Source organism: Callospermophilus lateralis, unplaced genomic scaffold (genome assembly GCF_048772815.1).
Source record: "Callospermophilus lateralis isolate mCalLat2 unplaced genomic scaffold, mCalLat2.hap1 Scaffold_45, whole genome shotgun sequence".
NCBI lineage: Eukaryota > Metazoa > Chordata > Mammalia > Rodentia > Sciuridae > Callospermophilus > Callospermophilus lateralis.
The window spans coordinates 4,102,427-4,108,361 of record NW_027514398.1 but is presented as its reverse complement, the minus strand read 5'-3'; the positions used below and the strand labels follow the sequence as shown (position 1 = coordinate 4,108,361).

Here is a 5,935-nt window from a genome sequence, read left to right as displayed (position 1 = left end):
ATAGAAAAATAATAACCCAGATCAATTAAAATGATAATTTCACTCTGGAAAACAATATCCAATCTATCAAAGAGTAATGACTGAAATTGCATTCATATAGAAAACAGAACATTCTGGGTGTCTCATTGGAAAACCAAAAGAAAATTGCAAAACAGCAGCCCATGTGATAAAAAGGTTTAAGGTCTAATGGCATTTGGAAAGGCGTGAAATTCTGAAAAAAAAACGGATTAATAATCATGTTTCACTATGGTAATATTCCTTTTTTTGGGGGGGGAGTCATTTTAATATTTACAAGGAACAAATCAGTAGAACAAGATTATATCAGATAGGCTGTGTACAGTAGCTGCAGCTTATAAAACATACCAGTAATTTGTACCTGGTGAGTATAAAGAGAACCAAGGATTCAGATGACTTTACAACCAAAGGAGTACACAGGGCATTAAGAAATTAGAGGACTAAAAAAAAAATTCACATTTTCTACATTAAAAAAAATTACAGATCTCACAAATGCCTTTGAAGACAAAAAAAAATTCAAAGTCCTTTGAAGGGTGAGAAAGAAGAAATCTGAAATGGAACTCTAAATGTAAAAAGAGTTTTACTTCACAAGACCAATTTTCTTGGCTTCTGTTTCATATATCAATAATCTCCACATTTTGACTATAAAAACTTCTACTTCTTCATCAAGTACCATGGCGACATCATCTAAAATGCTCTGAGGTGAACTATGAGCCATAACCTTAGAACAAACAAAATCAACTAATGTAGCTTCTTCTTCACCTACGTATTCTATGATTTTCTTATTAATCCATGGTCTAATTTGTCATTCCATCAATATAGAATCCACAATAGACCAATCCAAAGGATAAGCAAAGAGCTCAGGTTTGGCTGTAGGAATTTTCTCAATTAGACTCTTAATATGTTTGCGCTTTTCTTCAGTGTTTACAGTGCCTTTGGCAGCATTTTTATCATCTTCACCATAATCCAAGGGAACAAGTTTCCTTTTGCGGGGAACATCATCACTGTCTTCATCCTCAAATTTGTTAAAGACACAATCTACAGGTAGTTTCTTTCTCTTCACAGAATTAGGCTGACCAGGACTATTGGAAGCACCCAGTTTAAGACTTAGTCCTATTTTTGGCCTATGTTCCTCAGGTTGTTGTTGATCTGGTGAGTTTTAGTGAGGAAGAATAATACCACAGGGTGACTCATCCCGAGGAGTGTTGGGCCTTGCATTTCCACTAGCAGAGGAAACAGATGGCGCTGAGTTCATGGGCCTCAGAGTTCGTTTGAGACAAGGCTTTTGCTCTGGTTCTTCTTCCTCTTCCATGGGTTCTCCTTGTTTTTCTTCTTTTTCTTGCTTTTCTTCTTCTTCTTCCTCTGATTCTGGCTCTTGCTTTATTTGTGGTTGTCTACGCCTCTCAGCCTCTTGTTCCATCCTCTGAAGCTCTGCATCTGGATCTGGGTGCCCTTCTGCTAAAAGGCATTGCCTAATTTCCTCCAGTTCTTCCTTTTCTCTCTTCCGATCTCGTTCATCTGCTTCCATTTCCTTTTCTCTATCACGCAACCTTTTCTGAAGAGCACTCCCCCTGTAATATTTGGGATCATCTCTATCATCATCATAGTCTTCTAAGAATTCTTTTAGTCGTTTAGCCTCTTTAGCCATTTCTCTTCTCCTTTCTTCTTCTCTTTCAGCCTCCTTCTCATATTCCCGGGTTTTCTTCCGTTCTCTGATTTCCCAATTCTTAAGACGCTCTTGATAAGCAGCTTCTTTCTCTCTCAGTTTTCTTTCAAGTTTTCTTCTTTCGTAAGCATCTTCCTCATCCTCTTCTCGGTCTCGTTTTTTGTCTTTCTCTCTTTCCCGCTCCCGTTCTCTTTCTCGCTCTCTCTCACGCTCCCTTTCTCGCTCTCTCTCTCTTTTCCGCTCTCGTTCCTTTCAAGATCTCTGCTCTTTTCTCTTGATCGACTCCGATCTTTATTAGGATCTGAGCTGCTTTCCCGATCCCGGTCCCGATCTCTCTCGATCCGGATCTGGCTCTCGCTCCTTTGTACGGTCAGGGTCCCTATCCCGTTCTCGTTCCCGCTCCTGTTCTTTCTCCTTTTCTCGTTCACGTTCTCGTTCCCTTTCTCATTCCCGTTCTCGCCTTTCTCGTTCCCTTTCATGCTCCCTCTCTCTTTCTCTCCCTTCTTTCTCAATTTCCTGTCTTTCTTTTTCCTTTTTGCCTTTCTCTTCTTCCAGTTTATCCTATTCCTTGTTACTTTCCAAGCTGAGAGTTTCATCTTGCATTAATCACCATATGATCTCTTGTGTGTGACTCTGAATTTGCTGATCTCTCTCACTATCAGGTCTCTTTTGTCTTCTTCCATTTCTATGGCATTTATATCCTCCTTGGTGATGAGTGGATAAGGGATCAGTGGGGCCACTGGAAATCTGCGGAAAATGTCCTCCTTCTTTTCCTTCTTCTTCTTCCTTGGGTGAGAATCAGACTCCTGTGATGGGGCATTTAGCTCACTGGAATATTCACGTATTAAAACTTCAATGGCCACTTTAATCATCTGATCTCTTCTCTTGATTTCTTCATCTAAGGCTTCTTCATCATCATTAGTGACAGTTTCAGGCTTGGCGTTCCCATTAGAAGCTTTTTTCTTTGCTTTCCATTCGTCCAGTTGTGCTTTTGTCTTTGCATCAACTTTAACAAGTAACTTCTTCTCTCCAATCTGCAGATCATGCAATAATCTAAGTGCACGGAGAGTAGATTCTGGCTCCTTATACTCACAGAATCCAAAAGCTTGAAGTTTTCCAGAAGCACCTTGTACTCTCTTCCAGCTCAAAACCAAACCACATTTAGTTAGGAGCTGTCGTATAAGCAGTCTGAGGCTTTCTCGGATATGTTGCCAACAAAAACCGTACTAGTGGCAACCACAATTTTCATCATTTTCTTTTACCTTTAAACCTGGATGATCCTTCCTTGTTCCCAAATGCTTTCCGACCATGGACACAGTGGGTACTAAGACAGTTGGAGCAGGAGCCATAATGCTCATTAGTACAGGAATCATTGGGGTCCCTGGAGGCACAGGTGGAGGAAAGCCAGGAAACTGTGAGGGTGGGATACCCAGTGGGAGTGCTGGGATTCCCTTGGGAGGGCGATTCAAATGAGGGGGGAAAGACATTCTTACTGCAGCAGTAGAAGCTCTTGTATTATCATTATAATACTCTATCTCAGCACTTTCTTAGGAGGGCAGTTGGTATAGTACCCACCACTGAGAAAACGGTACTGTCTTCACTGCCTTCTGGGCTCCACGTTACAAGTGGGCTCCACCGGTTCAAGGTTTCTGCGCGCTGCTCGCCCAGGAGACTAATTTCGAAGCGCCTATTCGCAGAGGGCGCAAACACAGCCGCGATGCACGGGGAGCTTCTGTGTGGTAATACTCTTATTAGGTAGGTTAGCTAGCCATAAACAGGTGGGTATGAAGCAGGATAGTAACAAGTCTAACTTACAGGGACAAAATCAGATATATGCTTCAAAAAGACGGCATAGGTCACAGGACTGGGGATAACAGAACTTTGTCAAAGCAGATAAGAACCAAGATAATTGTTAGCTGCTAACTCTAATACCCACCCAGGGAGGAAAGAAGCTAAGCCTTACTAAGCCTTAACATTCTCTGCTCCAGAGATATTCAAAGTCAAATTGATAGAAAAGTGGGTTTTGTTGAAAACCAACTTTAGGGGAAGGTGGTGGGGGGACCTTCATTCTTTCAAAAGTTCTATCTCCAGAAGCTCTGGGAGGAAGAGAGACAAAAGATAAGTTTCCCTGATTTTGAACAGGTTTCCATTTCCAGGAATTTCACAGGTATTAACTCCTTCCAACTCCTGGGATTTTCTTTGCCAAGTCAAAGAAAGGGACAAGGACTTTCTGGGGACAGAACCTATTTGTTCGAACTTCAGGGGTAGGGGAGACTTCCAAGTTCAGAATTTTAAAAAACCTAGAATCTATAAGGCCCATGTTGACCTCGCGGGGGTTACCCATTCAGTCTGTCCAGATTCTTGGTCATCTGTATTACACATCTTTCCAATAAGCTCCTGCCTGTTACTCTGCGTGACCCATCTGAAATTCTCCCTGCAAGTTTGCAAGAACCACCAGATGAGAATTCTGACTCTGCCTGGGTTCAGCAAGTGGGTCTCACTCTGCAACAATCTAACTTAATATTTTTCTGTTAGAATGTTATGCATGATACTTTTAAATAGATTATTTCCAGGAATATTTAATACAATTGTACCAGTGTATCAGTGCTTAGATATGAGGTATCCCCCAAGAAACTCTTGGATGACATAATACAAGAATTTTCAGATGTGAAATGACCAGATTATGAGAAATGTGACCTGATCAGAATATTAATTCTCTGATATGGGTTGAATGCTGGAGTTTGGTTAGATATTTTGACCAAATTAGGAGCTAAAAATTAAATGTTATTAAACTACTTGCCTCTAAATTGAAAAGTGAAAGAAAATGAACAAAAAGTATATGTAGTATTTAAAAGAAAAATCTACTATAACAGTACTTGGTGCAACTAAGATCTTTACTGTCTTGAAACTACAGAGTGTCTGCCACTATGGCTAAGTGGGTGTATTTACATCATCTTGTCAAGTGATCCAATAGCAGGTAGAAAAAAACATTTCCTTATCTCTGTGGAAAATAGAAAAATGGATTCAATGGATTTGGCTCTAAACACACTAATAAAAATAACTTCAGTTTATCTAGTGCCTACTATTAATATTGTGCTATAAATATGTTTTAGAAAGCCTTTACAACTACCTTGGAAGACTAGCCTTATGAAGCTCCCACACTGGAGCCAATCTATGCAGCCAAAGAGAAATACTCTAATGCATCTCACGGCCAAGACTTAACTGGCTCCTATGTGGTTTAAAAGCCTCTTGCTAATTTGTATTTTCATGATGTCACTCAAAAATGTTGGTCTTTCCATTTATCTATTTAGGATATTGCTAATTGGTCTTCAAAAATAACACAAATAAAAGTTGTGTCTGAACACCCAGGAAACTGCAAGTCAGAAATACTGTTCCCTCAGGCACCAAAGTAAAATCAAATTAAAATTTAAATCAAAAAGGCCATTAAAGTAATTACTCAGAAAAATAAAGTGGAAAACCTATAAATTCTAAAATCGAAATTCAAAGGTTTTGAAATTACATAGAAAAAAAAAAAGACTTTCTCCTGATTGTATAGGTGAGAGTAAAATGTTTTCAAAATTGATTTGACAATTTGATACAAGAACTGACTGATTCAATGATCTAAGGTATGATTAAAGAGCCTGGGGATGTAGTTCAGTGATAGTGTTACTGCGCCCTGGTCCGCCATGAAGCTGAGGCAGCTGCAGAGATCCTGTCTTCACTCCACTTCTTGCTATTAGGTCACAATTTTTTTTTAACATGTTGCTCAGAGTATCAGACATAATTTCGTTAGAAGAGATAAGAAAAGGGAAAATTAGACACTCTGAATATAAAGAGTGGGTCCTCTCAGAGAGGAGAGGGGTGACGTGGCTCTCCTGCCCTCCAATTTTATGGAGGTTCTAGGAAAAAACTTTTAGTGAGTCCCATGCTGGCCCACCTCTTGACTTTTGACTGACAGCAGGATGACAATAGACTCTCAAATCCCTATTGAACATAGTAACTCTAGATCATTTTGGCTTATACTGACCAGTTCTGTTTGGAACCCGTTCATACAGATTTTATGGGTAGAGGGAATTATCCTTATCTCTGCAAGTTCTGGTGTCTGGTTTATGTAAGGGTCACAAAAGTCCCCCCTTCAGGGTAACTTGTATTCTTTTTATTGGCATATCAGGCCTGCTTTTCTCTTGCAGATTTCAGGTTGTTTGCTGAGGAATGTAATATATCCTGTTGAATGAAGCCAGACAGGTAAATTAT

At 39.8% G+C, this 5,935-nt stretch overlaps 1 pseudogene; it reads right to left on the bottom strand.

Moving 5' to 3' along the window:
• Positions 1-595: 595 nt before the first annotated feature.
• Positions 596-3,168, bottom strand: LOC143388840 (RNA-binding protein 25-like; annotated as a pseudogene).
• Between the last annotated feature and the right edge of the window lie 2,767 nt (positions 3,169-5,935).